The 22,547-nt window shown below is 43.4% G+C and overlaps 1 pseudogene across 1 annotated transcript in view; it reads right to left on the bottom strand.

The window, feature by feature from the left end:
- Positions 1–22,063, bottom strand: part of LOC306669896 (DGAT1/2-independent enzyme synthesizing storage lipids-like) — a 497,646-nt pseudogene extending 475,583 nt beyond the window's left edge. The window contains exon 1 of the transcript XR_013766760.1: positions 22,049–22,063. The product of XR_013766760.1 is annotated as a DGAT1/2-independent enzyme synthesizing storage lipids-like (transcript). The remainder of the gene's footprint in view (positions 1–22,048) is intronic.
- Positions 22,064–22,547: the final 484 nt, after the last annotated feature.

Here is a 22,547-nt window from a genome sequence, read left to right as displayed (position 1 = left end):
TGAGCTTGCAGCTAGGGAAGGAAATCAACAAGGAAATAAACACAGGGTCACTGTACCTTCAGGCTGTCATTAGGCCTGGGACATCTTTGTGCCAGGACCAGTTTCTACTGACCCATAGGCCCCAGAATCCTGGGTTCTTTGTGCTTTTGAATATACAAAGAAGTGTGCACTCAAATCTGTATTAGACAAATCAAGCAATTCTGACTTTTTCTAACACCTTGCCAAAACTTTCAAAGATTTTCCATAAGCAGTGTTGTCATAACTGAACATTGGCCAATATTTGTAAACAAAAAGAAGGAAAAAAAATGAACACATTTATGGCTAAGACATTTAATTCTAAAGGTATAGAATTATTGCTTAAATAAGGGTTTCTTCTGCCCCCTCTTAAACAGCATCACCATCAGCAGCAGAAGCAGTAGCATCTTTGCTTACAGTTATTGAACACGTACTGTCTTCCAGGTCCTGTGCTAATTACCTGTATTATTTTATTTGATTCTCCGTGCAATCTTTGAATGATCATTCCCATTATGTAGATGAAGAAACTGAGGGTGGGAGGGGTGAAGTTGCTTGCAAAGTTACCCAGCTAGTTGAACATTTAAAATGACATTCCTAGAAGTGTGCTTTTCCAAATCTTTCTTTTCCTAGTGGTTGGCTTAAGAATTTCTGGGGACTGACAGTTTCGTGATTCACCAAAAATTGTGCTTTAAAAACTGTTAGTCCTAGAAAAAGAATTCCATCATGGAAGTAGGACCCATGTAACCCAGGTACCCGCTGGCCTCTCTGACCACAGCTGGTGCTGCTGGCTGCTGTGATTCTGAATTCCACACGAGGACACTGTAAATCCCTTGGCCTCTCTGTGTTTCCGCCATGGCCGGATCGCTAGTTTGTCCTTCTGACTTCAGGAACCTAACTGTTGCAAGATTCTTTTAATCGATAATCCATGGAGTGAATTAAAGCACGTTCCCAGCATGGAAACTTCAGCTCGGCAAGAAGAAACCAGCACATGTGTTCTCAGTCCTAAGATCAGACTCTGACTTTTTTTTATTGTCCTCTTCTGCACTTCCAGTTGTGAGCAATTAGCTCTCCTGTGCCATGGCTGTTACCCCGGGGCAGCTGGCTGCTGGTCAAAGAAAAGTAGAGCAGTTCATTAGGAGGCAAAGTGATGCCCTCCAGTGGGACCCAAACTGCCATTTGCATAAATATGCAAGTTGTGACATCAGAGCAGTTGTTCCCCTGGTCACCTTGGGTTTGGTTTGGAGGAGCTTTGGGGTATTTTACCCTAAGGCCACATAAGCCTTTTAATTTGAGGTTGGTCAGCTTTTTTTTTTTCCTCACTGGAGACTAAAGACTTAGGTACTGAAGTTAGGGTAAAAAAAAGTAGATCAGAGGGAGGCTGGGCCTTTAGTTTAGATGTTACTTCATTTTCCCCCAGTGTTTTACAGCTAAGTGCCGTCTGAGTATGTTTGCAGACTATGATCCTGGAGTTTTTTTTTTTTTTTTTTTTTGTTTTTTTTTTTTGTTATCAGGGAATTAAACCCAGGGGTGCTAAACTACCAAGCCACATCCCTGCTCCTTTTTAAGAAATATTTTATTTAGAGACAGGGTCTTGCTAAGTTGCTTAGGGCCTCACTAAATTACTGAGGCTGGCTTTGAACTTAAATCCTCCTGCCTCAGCCTCCTGAGCTACTGGGATTACAGGCGCATGCCACTGTGCCCCGCATGGTCCTGTAGTTTTTTTTATGAGGAAAGGCAATTTATATCATTCATGTGCACCACTTCAAACTTATTGGATAAAATGAAAGACCAAAATGTTGGAAAGGAGCCGATGTAATGGCAACTGTCAAGTTCCTCATCTGCTTCACAGCTTCTCACCACTGGGGAACAATGATAGGAGATTTGGGGAATGCTGAATGTTTGGGGTTTTTCATTCAGAAAGGTAAGGGGGATGGATTTGATTTCTTCTTCCTCTCCTGTGAGCATCTGGATAGGTACCGATTGATTTGGTTCCAAGAGTTGAGTCCATTCTGGGAAAGACAACAAACACGCACACCTCCAAAAAAATGTTTTTTGCATGATCATGTAACCAAGGCAGCTGACTGTTTAAAACTGGAAACAGAGAGAAGTCACGGATGAGAAACAGGACGTATTAATTTAGCTTTACAAATGTGCCCTTTCCGAAGCCAGAATTACTCACTGCTGGCAGTCCGCTACATGGAGGCCGGAGTCTGTTCAAACTCCACGGCTTGAGAGTGTCACTTCCACTTGGAGGGGGACTCTCCAGTGAGTGGCAGGCTCCACTCAGCAATGTCCAGATGCAACTAAAATCCTAATCATTAAGGGAAAGCAAATAGTTTTACCCTAGAAGGAAAAGTGGCCCTTTCTTAGAGGGTCTCAGAAAAGTGACATGCCCAGCTAAAGCTAACTATGGAGAAAATTTCCTTATTTTTGGTGCATTCTGAGGGTGGGATATTAAATCTGGGAAATGTAAAATCTCAGAGGAGGCACTTCTGTGTTCCAGCTGCAAGAAAGAAATCAGAACCCAATGGACTGGGGATGAGGTTTAGCAATAGAGTGCTTGCCTAGCATGCATAAAGCCATAGGTTCAATCCCCAGCACCACCCACTCAAAATACAGCAACTACAGCTGCGAGAGAACCTGGGCTCTCTTTCTCTCAGGCCCAGTCTCACTCTTATGTGAAGCTTAGGATAAAGGTGGGTTTATTGTAATCGGAGGTGGAAAGTGGTTTCTTTGATCCATTATGAATTGCTTTCCTTCTCCATTCTAAGCTATAGCTTGGTCTACCCACCTGTAGTTACAGATGGGATTGACAGGGAGGAGTGCAGAGCCCCACCAAGGTTCAGACACCATTGCTGCCCCAGCAGATCCCATATTGGTTTCTCTGGGTCAAGTTCAGAGCTCTCTTCTGAGTTTCTGCTGCCTCTCAGGATCTCACAGTCATCTGGAACTGCACACACCCACAGCCAGCTCTCTGTCTGCTCTTCCTGCCCCTCCTCCTGTGTCCCATCTCAGCCAAGACCCTTTCATCCATCCGAGTGCTCCAACCTGGGAGTCACCCTCACTCAGACTCGCCCTCAAATCCTACACATGTCCTAATCCCGCCTCCAAACTTTATAGCAGCTTCCACCACTGCCCTAACCCCACAACCACAGTGATCTGAGCCTCCATTCTCTTTTACCTGACTTTCTGTGGACGTCTCCCAAGGGGTTTCCCTGTTTCCCTTCCCATCCCTCTGCCAAACCCACACTCCACATTCCCACCGGGCTAGACTTTTGAAAAAGTAATTCCCATTCTGCCACGAGCCTTTCTAAAGGCCCCAAGCCTCTCCACTGCACTCAGGATGTGTGACAAGATCCCCCAGATGGCCCACAAGATTTGGCACCATGAGTCTCCACTAGCTTCTCCAACATCACCTCAGCTCCCCCGTTCTAAATGCAGAGGCTCCGGGCTCCCTGCTGGTGGCCTCCTGAATGGCCCCGGCTTTCCTCATCTCACAGCCTTCCATGTTCCTGGGCTGGTCTGTTGGACCTCCACCCCACTCACCTACACTTTCTTCATGCCTAACTCTCATCTTTTCAAGTCTGAGCTCAAATTTCATTTTCTAGAGCTACTCCCTGCCCTCATTTCCCTTGTAGCACTTATTATGGCTTGGATGTATATTATTTACTTGCCTATTTGCTTAATTTTGAACTTATAGTTAACCAACCCACACCTTCCCCTCCATCCCCAACTAGGTTTCCTTCCATGAAGGAAGGAAGAGGGTCTGTTTGCTTCACAACTGTCTGTCCAGGACCTGGGACATAACAGGTTCTACATTTTTCATATAGGAATGAGTAAATGATTGAGAAAATATTTCATCATCTCAATTTTGGTCATTTAAGGAACTTGAGATTTTATTTAGCTGTCGAGAAGAACTTGCATCTTCTCGTTTAGATGCAGATACAGACACAGAGCGTTAGCAAATAACTGCTGTCTTAGAGAATCTACCCAAGCCTTCCCTTCTAAACTCCCAGTTCTGTTGTTTCTGGGAGGGTTGTTCCAAGGCCCAGAGAGGGAGCAGAGGGAGCCGCAGCGGGTAGGCGCCCTCCTAATGTATTTCTGGTTTCCCATGTTAGATTTTGTAATTCATTCTTCAGGAAAACAATAAGGCAGAAGGAAAATTGTACCCGTATAAAAACCTTTGGTGGCCAGCTTTGGGAAACCAAATATCATTTAGCTTTGGAACACCAGTTTTAGGGGGAAAACGTGTTCCAAATTCTAACAACTAACATACCCACCTCGAGATCACTCAGAACTAAAACTCTGAGCAGAATGTCTGTTTTGTGTTTTGTATGAATTTGCGAAAAAACAGTGACTCATCACCCAGACACACACCCCCGACTCTCATGTTAATTTGGGTCCTGGTTAACATATGTTGGACAGCATTGGGAGTGCCTACAAGATAATTTATTCACACAGGGATTGTATTTATTTGTGTTGAGGCAGAGCCAGGAAACACTTATTTTCTTATCCATGTTAGGAAGGGACTTCCTGTATATGAGGGTGGTGAAATAGGGAACCGCTCTTTTGAACTACCCAAATTCTGAAATTGCTTCCCCCTGTAGGAGGAGTTATGATCAATCTAATTGGTGAGATGAGGGGTTTCTGACCAATCTGAAAGATTAGGAGTCACTAACCAATCTGATTGGTGAGACTAGGGAAGCATGTTCTTATTGGGTGATATGTCCAAAAAGCAAAGGCCCCCTTCCCTCTTCCCGTATGCCTGCCTAGGCTTGGCAGGCAGGGAGGAGGGGCCTGTCCAGCCTCTAATCTCCCTATTTTAAGTTGGCCACCTACTGACAGGAATGCCAGGTCAACTGAGTCATGTCTTTATTCTCTTCCTTCCATTTTTTTCTCCCCCTTCGCTCTTTGGTAGATTAGTCAGACCCCTTTGGGTCCCTTAGTTCAGGAAGGGCAGGATAAAGCTTGGAATCACTCTCAATTCAGTTCCTCAGAAGGCTTATATAATATTTAAGATCCCTGGTTGTCTTTTTATTTCTGTTCTCAACCAGAACGGGACTCCCCACCCCCAAACCCAACGTTCAGTAATTTGGATTGTACTTTCAATTGTTTCTTTCACAAACAACTTTGCTATACCTATGTATAACATGTTTGTGAAAATAGATCTCACACTGTAATTAGAAAGTATATAAGACAAGGGCTTGCCTCATCTGCAAAATTAGTGTGAAAGTCTTCCTACATTTTAGATTTTTCAAGAAAACTTAGGCAAACTCCCTCAGGAATTTTTATTATGTCTTTATCATTGAGTTAACCCAGTTGAATATATATCCATGTGTCCTATCTTTACTTTTGTCAACCATCTAATAGTTTTGTAATGCTTCGCTCACAAGAATTATTCTATTATGTCATTGAGGGAAACCAAGCTTAGAAGGATGTAGGTGGCTTGCTCAAAATCATAGTGAGTCTTGGAGCTGGATATATGGACCATATGGAAGCTCTCAAACCTTCCCTCTATGTATCCCAAATTGCTCACAGTGGCTAGTTTTTTCCTGAACAGTTCCTGGGAAAACATGGCTTGCAATTTCTGGGGAAACAGTCCTTTTCTTATTTATATACATAAGATGCCCCACCTGATTCTGTCTTGAATGGGATTTTGGGACAGAGGTTGGACTAAAAGCAGTAAGGAAAAAGAAAAGAAGTTGCTGCATCAAGAAAAATCAGATTTCATTTGCAATATCCCTAAGTTTTTAATCAGAATAGGAATTAGGAGATTCTAACAGTTAGGTTTGAATTTATCCATTAAGTTACAGATTTTAGAAATTTTAAGCAATCTGTTTATAATCCCTACGGGTTAGGAAAATGTCCTCTTTTTATCTTGCTTCTTTATTTCATATTTAAAAAATTTTTATACCTTTATTTATTTTAACTAATTAATTGTGGTGCTAGGGATCGAATTCATGACTTTTTTTGAAGTTAGACATTTTCGTTTGAAGTGAAACTGCCTCTTCCAGGACTCTGTGCAAAGCCATAAGATTAAATATTGTGCATCCTGGACTCGTCTTGGAGGAAAGACCCAAGCTGTTGTCTATTAGGCCAAAGCTAGCACCTCCTTGAGGGTTTTGTTTCCAGCCCTGAAGATGCTGTCAACACCTAGTAAATCAGTAAAAAAAAAAAAAAAAAAAAAATTAAAAAAAGCAATAAGGAACATCACAAATGAAAAGAACAGCATGAGAGACTCTGTAGGCTTCTTACCCTCCAGGAAGAAATTCATGGATTTATCTCAAACTTTGAGGAAAAAAAAAAAAAAACAAAAAAACTACCAAAAGGGCAATTATCTGTATTTACAGTGGACAAAAGCCTTTAGACTCCTTATTTTGAAAAGGACTGGCCAATCACATGGATTAACTGATCGGGTCTGTTGATTTTCTGAACCTCATGGCAATGGAAAGAACTGGAAAGCGCATAGCAGCATTTTGTTTTAAACACGCGTCCTCTAAACTGGTTTAGACAGCTGAGCCCCATTTTGTGTTTGTTTTTTCAAACAGATTCTTCATGTTCTAAACCAGATCCAGCTGTATGTTCTAATTGCATTTCAGTGACTAGGTTGGATGTTGACTTTTTGGGAAAATCTCATTTAAAAGGAAAATGGGTGCCTAAACCTCACTGCGGTTGTGCTGTTACTTAGTCCCAGTATGATGCTTCGCCCAAGAGTGTTCATCTTGGTAAACAGAGCCTGAGCTGATGTCCTGGGCATGTCCTGTGGCTACAGGAAGGACAGTCATTCCACATGCCCTCTAACGACTCTCAGATGAGTTGATCTTCCCCGCAGAAATACACGCGTGCGAGCAAATGTTTTGAAAGATCAAGAGAAATTATTTTTTGTTTAAAAAATTAGAGAAGTAAAATATCATCAGTGAAAACTTCAAACGAGTATGAGAAAAGGCCCAAAGAAAACAGTGTGAATCTGCCTCTCCTTTAACATCCAACAGCAATAACACACACGCACACACCACACACACACACACACCACACACACACATCCTTATTCCCAGCCTCTGGGAATTATCTCTCATTAATCTCTCTATGCTACAATTGTTTGCACTTGTATTCATTATCTAATGTTACATAATAAATCATTATAAAAATTAGTGGCTTAAAATAGCACTAATCACTTACTGTCTGTCACAGTGTTCTGTACATCAGGAATCAGCTTCACCACATAGCCTGGTGTGGGGACTCTCGGGAGATTGTTGGCCAGGTGTCAGCAGAGGCTGCATCACCTGAAGAGTTGACTAGAGTGGGAAGACCCACTTCCAGTGGCTCAGTCCCACACCTACAGGGGGCTGGCGTGGGTTCCTTTTCCTGGGGGTCTCTCCATCGGCTGCCTGCATCTCCTCTGGGAGTGGTCCCTGCAAGGACTGATGCAAGAGAACAAAGTGGCAGGTGAAAGCCTGCAATGACCTAGCCCGACGAGTCACACATCGTCCCTTCTGCTCTGTCCTATTGATCATGTGTGCAGCCCAGGTTCAGTGTGGGAGGGAGCCACAGAAAAACACAAATCTCCAAAATGAGCATGGTTTGCACGTCATCTGGGGTGATGGCCACCACACAGCTCCTATTAAGAGGTAGACTCTCTCTCCCCACACCTTGAATCTGGGCAAAACTTACAACTCACTTTGATCAAGAGAAAATGGTGGGAAACATGGGCATCCCTGGTCAAGGGGGATTTGAGTTTTCACTCTCGGCTTCTTGGGGGGGGTGTAGCTGCCAAATGAACAAGCCTGCATTCACCTCCTAGAGGATGAGAGGGCAGGTAGAAGAGAAAGACCAGGCGGTCCTAGAGAGGCCCTAGCAGTGCCTGTCTAAGGGTCACATTATCAGTGAGCCCAGTTGATCCCACCTCTAGCCAAGATGAACTGTCCTGTCTGAGCCCAGCTCACACTGCACACTGTATGACACAGAAGGTCTCTCGGATAGTTTGTTACCCAGCAATAGAGAACTGCTGCAATGTGATAAACGGTGGTAATTTGTTGTTTTTAAACTTAACACACTATGGGCATCTTTTCATATCAGTACCTGTAGTTTCTCTTGTATTTAAAAAGAAAGTTTCAATATGGAAATTTCAAAGTATAGAAGTGCTACCATTATTTTATCAGTCACTATTTTTTTATTTGTTCATCTTTAAAAATTTTTTTTTTATTTTTACAGACTGCATTTTGATTCATTGTACACAAATGGGGTACAACTTTTTGTTTCTATGGTTGTGCACGATATAGATTCATACCATTTGTGTGATCATACCTGTACATAGGGTAATGATGTCTGTCTCATTCCACCACTTTTCATACCCCCTCTCATTTCCCACTACGTAAGCTAAAGTTCCTCCATTCTTCTCTCACCCCCACCCCCACCCCCATTATATATCATCATCCACTTATCAGGGAAAACATTTGACCTTGGTTTTTTGACTTATTTCACTTAGCATGATATTCTCCAATTCCATCCATTTATCTGCAAATGCCATAATATTATTCTTCTTTATGGCTGAAAAGTATTCCATTGTGTATATATATTACAGTTTCTTTATCCCTTCATCTGTTGAAGGGCATCTAGGTTGGTTCCACAATCTCGCTATTGTGAATTGAGCTGCTATAAACATTGATGTGACTGCATTACTGTAGTATGCTAATTTTAAGTCCTTTGGGTATAAACTGAGGAGTGGAATAACTGGGTCAAAAAGTCAAAAGGTGGGTCCATTCCAAGTTTTCTGAGGATTCTCCACCCTGCTTTCCAGAGTGGTTGCACCAATTTGCAACTCCCCCAGCAAAAGTATGCCTTTTCCCCCACATCTATGCCAACATCTATTATTGTTTGTGTTCTTGATAATAGCCATTCTAATTGGAGTAAGATGAACTCTTAGAGTTGTATTCACTATTAACGCACGTTTAGATAAGTCTCCAGAATATTTTGCTACTGTAAGCAATGACGTATGAACTTTATATGTTGCTCACATTTACTAAAGTGGAATTGGCAGCTCCAAGGGATTAGCAATGCCCTCAAATATTTTAAATGTCAATTGAACTTCAAAATGGTTGTACAATTTCATCCCACTGACAATATAGCTAATGTTAGAGGAAAATCTTATTAGCTTGTTTATGTCCTCTTTCTGAATTTGCCTCACTTTGAAGCTGGGGCTTGGGCAGCAGCTGAGAATTGGCAGTCACTCTGGCATTTTCTCTTAAGCTGCAGTGAGAACAGACCCAAAAGCTCCATGGGGAAGCGGGGTGAGTTTGGGATGGGGGGGATGACGCGAGCTTAGAGGAGGTTGCCGCCTCTCATAGAATCCGGACATACTCTTACTGCATCTGAGGGTCTTTAGAAATAAGTTTAATAGGAAAGGCTGCCAAGTAAAAGCTTTTTTAAAAAAAAATAAAAGTATGCCAGAAACTGCATTAAATCTGAAGTATTAAAGATAACAATAATGATTAGGATCTTAGAAAAATTTAACATTAAGGCCTTAAATCAAATTTGTCCATCAATTACTTTAACCAGAGCTTTTGGAAGCTCCCCAGGCCCCAGAAACCCTCTGTGACTCTAGCTGTACAAATAGTAATGATGCCTAACACTTACCATGTGACAGATACTGTTAAAAGGGCTTTACAGAACACTCTTAATTTTAATTCACATAGCAGATGAAGAGGGCATTGGAATAGCTAAGTTGCCTGGTTAAGTTTACAGTGATAGGAAGTAGAAGAGTCAGCATTCTGACTATTTGGAACCTAGTCTAGAACATGTCAATTTGTACTTGAGGTAACTACAAAGAGCAAACTCAGTATCTCAGTAACTTTGACTCCTAAATTAGACAAAGAACTAGTCTTTGAATGCAAGGAAGGTTACCTAGAAAAGAATGCAAATCTCTGCCCCTACAGCTTTCAGGGCAAAGGAGGCAGAAGTTCAAGGTTAACTGTGTGTTGATTTTAGAATCGTGGAGTCTGGAACGCCAATCAAAGTCATGAACACTGTGGGGAAACATGCCAATAAGGTGGAACGTGGCAGGTGAGAGTGGACAAGCTTTCCCCTCAAACATTTATTATTATTTACAATCTTTGTTCTTAGAGAAAAATAAAATGAGATTGGCAAGAATTTTGGAACAGTGTGTTTATTTGCTTTATTTATTTTAAAGTTTATTTTTTTTTCACACTAAAAATTAAAGCATCCTCATCAAAGAAAATGTTCAACCACCCAGAAATGAATACAGGTAAAGTGAATGTCCCTGGTCCCTCTATCGCCAGCCCCTCGTCAGTTCCTCTCTGACCCTGTGGCTCTTCTAACCCACTTGTAGAAGTAACCAAGGGGTTCATTTGCTGTGTGTCTTTCTAAACATTTGTGTGTGCATGTGCACATAGAAAGAGAGTAGATTATCTTAAAAGAAAAATCCATTGCTGTTCATTCTGGAGGTGATCAATACTTTCTGCTACCATGCTAGAACATCTCAGAAGGATGCAAAGTGGGGGGGACTAGCTCAGTGCAGTGGCTCACGCCTGTAATCCCAGTGACTTGAGAGGTTGAGGCAGGAGGATCACAAGTTTAAGGCCAGGCTCAGCAACTCACTGAAGTCCTAAGCAACTTAGTGAGACCCTGTCTCAAAATAAAAATTAACAAAGGACTGGGGATGGGGCTCAGTGGTAAATACCTTTGGGTTCCATTTCCAATACAAAAAAAAAAAAAAAGAGAGAGAGAGAGAGAGATGGGTTTATGCTTGGGATTCCCTGTTTGTGCCCCTGGATTCTCTTGACACTGCAATATCAATTTGAATTAATTTCAATTTACACAAACACATGTGGCTAGTGCCTACGTTGGACCACATGGTCTAGGAGAGACCTGGTGGAAGAAATCTGACAAGGAGAGCCATGGTTCCAAGTTTCTTCCACCTGCTATCCTTTCTAGTACTCTAGCCCTGATCCATGGCACAACTTGGACTCTGCAGATGAGAACCGTTAGGCATAGGCATACTCATCAGAGGTCAATAGAGAGGGGACACTAGCATCTTGAAGTAAATAAAAATTCTCTGTACCATTGACTGGGAAGCTGATTGAGTCTCTCTTTGTTTTTATATGGACAATCACATGGACAAATTCTGTGCGATAGTCCTGTGTTGAGTAAAAAAAGGAAATCCCCTGCCTCGGTATCTCAGGCCGACTTACTGGTCTCATCCTAAATGACTCAGGGACCTTTGATTCTTGTCCATAGTTGGCACCCACAATGGAGCAGCTGGTCGTCATTTCTCTTTTTTGCCCTTTTCTTCCTTCCCCCTGTGCGAGGGCTTGAACCCAGGTCCTGGCGCATGCCAAGCACACCCTTTACCACTGACCACACCTCCAAGTCCCCAGTTCTCTTTTTGGATTATGTCTAAAAATAAAGTTTCAATCTCTATATTTGTTTTTTGAGTTTTTTTATACAAGATCTTCAGTAATCATAATCAGCCTTAAAGAGCTCTCTTTGTCCCAAAGAGACAGGGAGTAAATATCTGGAAAGTCTGAAGATGATTTTGTGGGGAATCAAGAGGTACCAAACACCCTGTTCTTGGAACCAAAATGGTATGATGTGTAACTGGCACCCTCACATCGAAATCTGTGTACATCTCTTCTCAAATGCTTGTGTGGCCAGAAGATACTAATTTGTTTAGAATCTTGTTGAAATTTCCAGGCATCCTTAAGGCAGCAAACATATTTGAAGGTAGTAGATACATGGGGATCTTCCTTTGTTTCTCAAATGAAAAGGAAAATGAAAACTGAAAAAACAAACTCATTTTTTTAATTAAAAAAATCATTTCAACTCGTTATTTAAAAATGAAACAAGATAGGCATGGTGACTTACAACTACAATCCCTGCTACTCAGGAGGCTGAGACAGGAGGATCGCACCTTTGAGGCCAGCCTCAGCAACTGCAAGAACCTGTTTTAAAATAAAAAATAAAAGGGGCTAAGGAGGTAGCTTGGTGGTAGAGTCCCACAAAAATAAATAATAAATAAAATAAATAATTATAAAATAAAAAAATTTAGAAAAGAAAACAAAAGTAGAAAGAAGAAAGCAAACATCACCAAAACCATCACCCAAAGATCACAATTAGTAATTTTTTTTTTTTTTTTGAGACGGTGTCTCGCTAAGTTACCCAGGCTGACTTTGATCTTGTGTATCCTTCTGCCTCACCAGAGTACCTGGGATGGCAGGTGTGCACCACAGCACCCAGCACAATTAATAAGACTTTTATGACTAGAATTTCAGACATTTTTCTCTGCATGTTTGCACAAATACATTATTCCATTCTTACGTCTGCAGCATTTGGGGACGGTGCAAAAGCAAACTCCATTTCCAGACAGAAGGGATAATCAATCGCTCATTAACTTGGTCTAGACAATGGGTCAGAACATTGCCCTGCCCCTGAAATCCTATCAGGGCACAGAGCCATCTCAAGTGGGCATCTGACCGCCAGCCCCTTCGTCTGTCTACTTTCTTTTTTTCTCCTTCCCCTGCTGCCTCCATTCTCTTTTCTACACCCTGCATTTTCCCCAGAAATCCCAGCTCCATATAGAGGCCCAAGCCCCTATCCTGCCTCATCCTGTGAGGGTTTCTCTCCTTACTAAGCAGAGGGAGATGCAATCTTCATGCACCCCAGGGAAATAAGCTGTGAGGGCTGTGCTCATTGTCATGTTCATCTCAAGATCAAAGCCCTGGCCTCCTGGTGGCCTGCATTAGTCAGCTTTCTGTTGCTGTGACACAGTACCTGAGATAAACAACTTGAAAGGAAGAAAGGTCTGTTTTTAGCTCATAATTTCAGTCCGTGGTCATTCGGCTCCTTTGTTTTTGGGCCTGTGGGGAGGTAGCACATCATGGAGGGAAGCACTTGGTTGAACAGAGCCACTTACGTTATGGTGATCAGGAAGAAAAGAGAGAGAGGAAGAGGCTGGGTTCCCAATCTCCCCTTCCAGGGTATGCCCCAGTGACATGGAGTATCATATGATAACTCCCACTAGGTCCACCTCCTAAAGGTCCCACCAACTCCCAATAGCACCACAGTTTGGGGACCAAGCCTTTCCCACATGGCCTTTGGAGGACATTTAAATGCCCCTGCCTTGACACTTCAGCTACTCTCCACTGGGAAGCTGTGCAACGGGAATGTGACTCATTCCAACATTTTGAAGATTGGGAGGGCCATGAATAAAAATTGATTTCTATCACAATTTTCTGTCAGTCAGGCCAGACTCCCTACATGGTGTTCCCTTTAAGCCTTGGGGTTTTCATCTTTAAAATGAGGATTGCTGGGAAGACGATGAGATACATGTGGCAATATAAAGAGGGCAAGAGAAAGACGGGTCTCCAGACAAGTGACGGATTGCTCTCCCAAAGGTTTCTGCAAGTGTCCACACACTGATATTCCAGGTCTGGTTGCTAGCTTTCCAAGTCCAGAATTTGGATTATTAGTTCATTCAGATAAAGCACTGGGGTGGGTATTAACGAAGGGGAATAGACTCACATCATCGAAACTCACTGCAGACTGAAGTATGAACCGGAACACACTTTCATAAAGAGTAAGAACTATTGCCTGTCTTGTTGATTGGAAAATTTGTAGGGAAAATAAATTATAAGCTGAAGTTTCCTGGGCGAACCACATAAACAGCCAGGAATTTGCTGGTGATCTTAGTTAACGTTATCGAACCCTGCCAGGCAGCTATGGCCCCTGTGGCTACAGTGCTGCCACACGGATGGCCTGGAATGCAGGGTTTGAGGCAGACTTTTTCTGCAGAGCGCCTGCATGAGCAAAGCCCGCCTTTCCAGCTCCCCTCCTCCCTGTCCGCAGAGCTGGGCAGTGAGCAGCTGTGACTGTATTAGCGTTTCTCATTAGAGGGCAGCAGAGTTCCTACTTAGATCATCGTGCTAGGTAGGGCATTAATCCTAGCAGAAGTCACTGGTTGTTGCTATCGCAAAGGGTGCCATCGAGAAAGTTAAGAAAATACTGAATTAAACAGGTTAAAAAAATAAACTGTCATACTTCTCAGAGGCTTTGAACGTGAGTATGTTCACTGCTGGGTTCCAGCACGTTACAAAGCAGGACTCACCAGACCTCTAATGCAGCAGAGGGACAGGCGTCCACAAGCCACCTCACTTCTTCACTCAGGTTCTCTGCAAAATGAGGTAACAGTACCTCCCTCCCAGGGGTGTTATGGGGAAGAAGTGAGTTAATAGGTATAAGGGCTCAGAACAGTGCACGGCACAGATTGAGCACCACGTGTCTGCTATTGTCATTGGTAAACTGAATTTTAGATGACTTCCACAGCTGCTTATACTTTTACTATACATGTGTACACCCTTGGGCATATGTGGTCCTTTTCTGTGCTTTAAAACTTTGGATGAATGGAATTATACTGGATTCATCAGTTTGCAACTTACCTTTCTCTTTAGTATTTTGATTGTGAATAATAATATTGATACATGTATTTCATATTGATGTATTTCCAGTTTATTCATTTGTATTGTTATATAAGATTCCACTGTATAAATCACCACCCCATAATTTTGTGTATTATGTCAAAATACATTCTAAAAAGGACCAAGAGAAAAAAAGTTTTTACTCCAAAAAATAAATACTGACTAATCTCCTTCTTTTGGGCATGTAGGTTGTTTCTAGTCTTTGCTGTTACAGATAATTATATTGAACATTTTCTTGTGCATGTCTCCTTATAGGCTTTGCATTTTATCTGCCAGGGTGAATTCTCTGAGTTTTTTCCAGTTGAATTCTCATAGAGTAATCTTATTATTAAGTTCTTAGGGGGATCATACAGATTATATAGCATACTGAAAACATGATGCCTGACTCAGAAAAGGGGCCCTGTTATCCCAAATCCTCTTGTTCATCTTCCTAATCAGAGCATGAACCCCAAGGAGAAGAGGAAATGGGAAACCTTGTCAGGTTATTTTTCTCAGCGGTCTCCCAACCTTGGGCAACTAATTTGGTCCTTGGGTCACCCGCTGGCTCATTTGCAAAGTGAGCCATTACCTTTCAGGTCCTTCTCAGGCCTCTGTCTTCTGCCTCTGTATTCCACAGGCTCTCCAATGGTGTTGGGACAGAGAAAGCACTCAGTAAATACTTGTTGATTGAAATGGGGCCAAGGTGACAAGAGGCACTTTTAAATAGTTGTTCCATGAGTGTCAGAACAGAGTGTTCCCATACAGGGCAGGAGACAGAGACTCATATAAAGCTTTTGGGAAACCTTAAAACAGGGAAAGTCCCCCAAAGCAGACATTGGCTCAATTATCATAGGAGAAACATCAGGAAATTGCATAATTTTGTAGGAACCAGATTAAAAATGCTAGCAGAAGGGGACATTCCATCTTCAAGAGACACAAAGCAGGAGCCAGGAGCCATTTGTTACTCAGAGAGAAATAACTAGGAATTTGACAGTCTCTAAACATCCTCTCCCCCACCAATGGTTTGCTGTCTTTGAAGATTTTAAAAACAAGGACAGAAGGTTATCACTTCCACCAGCAGACAACATGTTCTAATGTCCCCATCTAAAAGTTCTCGCCTTTGACCTTAAATTCTTCTCCTACGACTGACTGCAGCATCCTCTCCCATGTTTTACTTCCTCACCCCTGAACAGGGCACAGAAGGTCTTTTGGGAGAATAACACAACCAAGTCTCCTGTGGACCCGTGAAGAAGTCTTCAAATATAAGGACACAGCTCCTGTTGGGGGGTGTGGGGTGGAACCAAAAAAATACAAAAGAGAAGTGGGCAAGGGAGAGACAGACCCAGATCCAGATATGGACATGATTAAACCAGAAAACAGGACATTCCCAACCAGCTAAGACTGCTGCTGGTTGTCTCCTAACATCCATTCTTTCCTCCTGAATAAAAACTTAAGCTAGTGTGTTTTCACTGCTGTGACAATGAAAGAACAACTTAGAGGAGGAAAAGTTTACTTTGAACTCATGATTTCAGAAGTTGTCTGGGGTCAGCGGGCCATAGGTAAGGTGGAGCATCATGGCTGAAGGGCCTGGTGGAGGAAAGTTGCTCAGCTCTTGGAGACTAGGGAAGCAGAGAGAGAAGGTGAAGGGGCCATAGGGAAGATGAACCCTACCAGGACATGCCCCAAGGGACCACCTTCTTCAGCTGTGGCCCTCCCATGGATGGTTACCACCCAGTCCATTCAAACTAGGATGGAATAATCGAGTTACAGCACCTGTAATCCAATCATTTCACCTCTGAATCTTCCTGTATTAACAAAGGAGCTTTGGGGGCACACCTCGTACCCAAACCATAACAACCAGGCTCACAGAGGTTCAGTTGAAACATCAATTTTCCAACCTACTTTGCAATTAGGTGTTGCTATGTAACTTGGATCTGGCCAATAGAATTGGCATGAAAATGATGTGTGTAAATTTCTAGCACTTAAAAGGAAGAAGCTGTGTTCTGCTGTCTTCTTCCCTGCCTTACAATTGGAGTGTAGATCTTATGGTGGCAACTAGAGCATCTCTCGGAGTCATGTTACAAATTGAGCTGTGTCCCCATCAAACTCAAATGTTGAAGCACAAATACCCAAATGTGCCTGTGTTTGGAGGTAGAGGACAGAAGGGGGGATTAGGATGAGAACCTAAGGGTGCAGTCCTAATCCAATAGGACTAGTGTCCTTGCAGAAGAAGAGCTGGCACTAGCTTTGTGCACCGAGGAGAGGCTATGCAGACAAGTGACAGGGCAGGTGTCTGCAAGGTAGGAAGATAAGTCTGAGCAGGAACCCACCCTCAGCTTTGGACTTCTAGCATCCAGAACTGTGAGAAAATAAGTTTCTGTTGTTTAAGCCACCAAGTTAAGACAGAAGTTAGTCATTCTGTCATGGTAACCTAATACAGGCTCAAGATGGGATGACAAGACAATAAAATTAGAAAGACCCTGGCTTTATGAAGTTGCCATAAGAGCCCGATACCACCTTCCTGAGCCTCTACATGACAGTACACATGCTTCTACTAAGTCACTGGTATTTGGGGGTCTTTGCTAAAACATCCAGTAAAATACAGCAACCTCCTGGGTAAAGGAGGGTTGGTGGTTGTCATGGTTTGGATATAAGGTGTCCCCAGGAAAGGCTCACTTGTTAGGCAATGCAGCAAAGTTCAGAAGTGGAATTAGATTATGTCAGCTGTGACCTCACCAGAGGGTCTGTCCACTTGATGGATTCGTAATTGGAAAAAACTACTGGGTGATAACTTGTGGAAGGTGGGTCCTGGCTGGGGGAAGTAGGTCACTGTGGGTGTAAACTAGGACTGCCTATTGTCCCTGGATTTTCTCTCCCTCTTCTTTCTCTCTCTCTGCTTCCCAGCTGAGCACCTTTCTTTCACTATGTCCTTCTGCCATGATGTTCCACCTCATTTTGAGCCCACAGAAATGGAGCTGGCGGACCATGGACTGAACCTGTGAAACTGTGAGCTCAAAATGAACTGTCCCTTCTCTCAGTTGTTCAGGTATGTTTTGGTAACTGTAACAAAAATATGACTAACACCTTGGTCAAAGTGAAACGTCCCTTTACTATATATTTGTAATTAGTCATAGTGTTTAAAACTATATGGAAATATCAGTTAATAATTTGTCCATAAAAAATTATTTTCAAACATATCCTTTTTTGTCTTGCAACCCAATTAAGACCCCTAACTAGATATTTATTACACACATAACTATTTGGACTGAGATGATATCCACTAAAAATATGCTCTCCGAACTGTATATGACAGGGATGTTCTGGTACTTTCTGTAGCTACCTGCATTTGATTGAAAAGGGGATGGCACTTGCAATTCAGAATGTCTGACTGAAATAGGATAAAATAGGACAAATGCTATAGTTTGGATCTAAAATGGCCCCTCAAATTACAGGCTTGGTCACCAGTCTGTGGTGTTATTGGGAGGTAGTGAAACCTTTGTGGGTTTGTTTTTTTTTTTTTTTTTTTTTTTTGATACTGGAGGTTGAACTCAGGGGCACTCGACCACTGAGCCACCTCCCAGCCCTATTTTGTATTTTATTTACAGACAGGGTCTCCCTGAGTTACTTAGCACCTCGCCTTTGCTGAGGCTGACTTTGAACTCGTGATCCTCCTGCCTCAGCCTCCTGAGCTGCAGGGATTACAGGCATGTGCCACTGCACCTGGCTGGTAGTGAAACTTTTAAGAGGTACAGCGTAGGATGGAAAGAAGTTAGGTCACTGCAGGGTGTCATGCCCATGAAGGGGATTCTATGACCCTGGGCATTTCTTCTCTTTCTTTCTCACTTCCTAGCATGTGCTCCCACTATAACATACTGTGCTGCCATAGGCCTAAAGCAGCAGGGTCGACCAACCATGGACTGTAACCTCTGAAACCATGAGTCAAAATAAACCTTTTTTCTTTCTAGGTTGAACACCTGAGGGATTTTGTCATAGTTATGGGAAGCTGACCAACATAGACAGGTAACCACGGTGTTTATGATGCTTCTGATCCGTAGCCTCACATACCCTTAAGTAATCAAGCTGAGAGATGAAAATCACAATCTACAAGTGTTACCAGAAACCTCACAAAACGGGTGCATGATGATGGAAAGGATTTTGTGTTGAACTTAGATTTACTATACTGGTTAGTTAATTGTAATAAAGAACTCAGGGTTTAAATTAGTTCCTTTCTCCAGTTAGACTCTGTGGAAACAGATGCTAAAATTTATCCTTAAAATATCTTAAAAGCAACAAATTTAATACTATTGAAATAACTGTTCAAAGTTGATAGAAGGGATATGTTGAGATAATTTATGTTTGGATGTATGGAAACCCTTCCTATATCACGAATCTGAAATATGGCCTGGTGGCTGTGGGATATTTACACAGTGCACATGTGTGTGTATATACAATACGCTTACGAACTCTCTACACCATTTGTCTTTCACCGCTCAAAAGTCCTCTTCAGAATTGGGGCTACCTCTGCATTTGCTTATTTCCTGTGACATTTGCTATTTCTCTACATCTGGCCCAGTCCCTTCCCTCCTGGTTTACCGTGACCATTCCACCCGTTAAAGACGTATGGCTGGCCACCCGCTCGCACTCTTAATAGTGCTCTTAAAATGGATGGAAGTCTTCGCTAAGAATTTTAAGGATTCACAAAACCAAATGTAAACTTTCCATTTGTCAGTCCCAGAGTGTGGGAAGCTGACCTCTGAAATCCAGTCCACATCTTATTCCTCCATCTTAAAGAAGTTCCCTTTCTTCTATTTTTTAAAAAAATTTTTAACCTTGAAATAGGTTCTCACTAAGTTGCTGAGGTTGACCTTGACTTCCAGATCCTCCTGCCTCAGCCTCCTGAGTAGCTGTGGTTATAGGTGTGCACCATTGTGCCTGTTTGTGCCTCGGTTTCTTACTGAAAGCCAGGCCTTGTGTAGTGACAGTAGTGACTGAGATAAATGGTATTCATGCCTCCTCCTCTTCCAGTCATTAGTGAAGGAGTTGAGCTAGACTGGGTTTTGCTCTCGCTGCTATCATTACCTCCCGAGCACACCAGCCTTTCCATTCCTCTGGTGTGCTGTCTTTGGCTTTTGCTTAGTGGGAGGCCCTGGATACTAGGGTTATTTTTTCTGTGACCACTCTTCACCCTGGTGTCAGGTACCCCTGTTTATGCTATAGAGAGTTTCTCATTCCCTATTCCTGCCCCTGATTTGTTTCCTTTTTCTTTCTTTCTTTTTTTTCAAGCTGGGGATTGAACTCCGAGATGCTTTGCCACCCCTGAGCTGCATCCTCAGCTCATTTTATTTTTTATTTTGAGACGGGATCTCACTAAGTTGCTTAGAGTCTCACTAAGTTGCTGAGGCTGGCCTTGAACTTGTGCTCCTCCTGCCTCAGCCTCCAGAGTTGCAGGGATTACAGGTGTGTGCAGTGGTGCCTAGCTGTTGCTTGTTTCTTGATGTACCTTGAATGGGTGATGGTGGCAGAGTCCTCAGTTCCCCTGGTTTAGCCTCAGTCTCAGGCAGGGACTGTGGGCCTTGGTCTTGAAATTAGGGTTTCTCCCCTTATGGCCCATGACCCAACCTTCTGTCTCGTATGGTGTTTGCTCCTGGGCAGGAGAGGGTCCCCTGTACCTGCCCCATGAGAGGAACCCTCTGCTTTGCGTTGGCGCAGGATCCTGGCCCATTGCTTCTCTTGCCCTTCCTCTCCGGGAGGATGGTTTTTGTTTCCATCTTCCCTGAGAAGCAGTGGATCTTCTCCTCAATCCTGGGGGTCAGGAAGGAGGCTATTTACCGTCACTCAGGCAGCAAGTGGGTTTCCCTCTACCCAAAGGAGCTCTCGAGGACAGAAATGTTGCTGCACGTCCCCCAGTGGCTTAAGACTTCCGCTGTGTTTGACAGAGGGCTGGGGAGGGTGTGTGGACTCTTCCAGGCCGGGGCCCTGCGGGGAGCTGCTCCACTCTCCTGTCCTGTCTTCGGTCTTCAGTCTGCGTCAGAAGCCGGGGGAGAAGACTTGAGAGTGAGAACTCCGCTGTGTCTGCAGCTCGCGGTGCAGCAGCCGCACCAGGTCTTCAGGAACATTTCAGGATGTGGGCTCCTCTCACCTCACTTCTTGGGCAACCATCTTTCCTCCCTGTGCACTGTCGAGATGGAAACACCCAGGGAACTCCTTCCTCCCGGCAGAGTCCTGTCACCTTTTGAAATTCAGTTTCTTTAGAAACTCTGATGGGCCTAAGACACGTAATGGTTGTGTGATGATCTACAGGGTCCCAGCTTCTGCCCTCACCTTGCCTGTGATCTTGTCCCAGTGTCTGCTGGACTGATCTTTTTAAAACTCACATCAGATCATGACGTTGCTTTGCTCAGAACCGTTCCACCGATCTCTAACATCAGAACCAAAGTGCTTTAAATGCCCGACAAGGCGTCACGTCATCTGCCCCCACCCCTTTCCAGCTGCTCGGCTCAGCCCATGTCAGGCACCTCCCAACCTTACCACTATGCGATGGCTGCTCCCTCTCTCTGGAACTTTCTTTCTCCCGGGTATCTGCATAATTATCCCTTCCTTCCCCGCTTCGGGTCTGTGCTCACAGGACTCTCCTGACCATGCTATTTCTATTGCTACTCACTCCCACCCACAATTCCAATCCTGATTTTTCTTGTTCCTATCATATTTAACATTTTCTAACATACTACATAACTTACTTATAATTATTGTTGTCATTATGGTACTGGGGATTGAATCCAGGCTTCCCACATGATATGCAAGTACTTTTCCACTGAGCTACATCCCCAGTCCTTTTATTTTTATCTTAAGACAGGCTCTTGCTAAATTGCCCAGTCTGGCTTCCAACTTGTGATCCAACATATCTTTGTTTATATGTGTGCTTGCAAAATGAATAAGCTTCTTTTATGCACGTGGGTTTTAGTGTTTGCATATTGTATTTTGTGATAGATCTCATGAGGCACTACCTCGGCATTTACTTGCCCCTGTCCCAGTGACAGATGTGCAGATCACTTTCAGCAATCCAAGCCATAAATAACACTGCCATCAGCATTTATTCATTTATTCAACAAGGAAGAATTCTTCTGCTTTTGAAGTTCACAGTCCAACAGAGAGAAAAGAAGCAAAAAGACTTAATAAAGAAGTAAACTAGGAGCTGGGCATGGTGGCCCACACTTATGATCCCAGCTTCCCAGGAGGCCGAGACAGGAGGATCACAAGTTGGAGGCCAGCCTGGGCAACAATAAGTAAGTTATGTAGTAACTCAAATTGCTCTTCCTTCCATGAGTCAGACAGAGGTTCCCTGTGGTTTCACTCCTTAGGTGGGGAGCCCGTGGTGTAGACCAGGTAAATTACATAAGAGCTGAGAGTGAGAGGCCAGGACTACCAGACTCTGGACTCAGAGAGGCCACATTGTGGTGTCTGGAGTGACTCTGGTCATGCCACGCAGCTGCCCAGCCCGCTCTGCAGTGTGTGTTCCAGGACCGTAACTCCCTTCCAACAGACAGGTTTCCTGTCTCCTGGTAAACTGTTTTTCCTCCCTCTTCCATCTTCTACCAATAACCTGTTTTCAACCCAAGATGGAATTCTCACGCACACTCAACTTTCTTCTTTTATTTTCCTTTTTTGGTCCTGGGGATTGAACTCAGGGGCACTTAACCACTGAGCCACATCTCCAGCCCTTTTTTGTATTTTATTTGGAGACAGGGTCTCACTGAGTTGCTTAGGGCCTCGCTAAGTTGCTGAGGCTGTCTTTGAACTCACGATCCTCCTGCCTCAGCCTCCTGAGCCACTGGGATTGCAGGCGTGTGCCGCCTCATCCGGCTCACTCAACGTTCTTTTTGCTGCTGAAGATCAATTATGCACTCTGAGAGCTTATGTACTTACCAGCACACACGAAGCAACAAACACACCGAATAAAACAAATCTGAGTAAAGAGGCGCCAAGCAACTGGGCCCTGTCCTGTCTGGTTCAGGTATTCTGGAGTCTTCCTGGAATCCAGCTTTGCCTTTCTCTGAGCAGGAGACA

The sequence above is a fragment of the Sciurus vulgaris genome (genome assembly GCF_902686455.1).
Source record: "Sciurus vulgaris genome assembly, chromosome: 9".
Lineage (NCBI taxonomy): Eukaryota > Metazoa > Chordata > Mammalia > Rodentia > Sciuridae > Sciurus > Sciurus vulgaris.
Note: the sequence above shows the minus strand (reverse complement) of the source record. Positions and strands in the feature narration are given on the sequence as shown.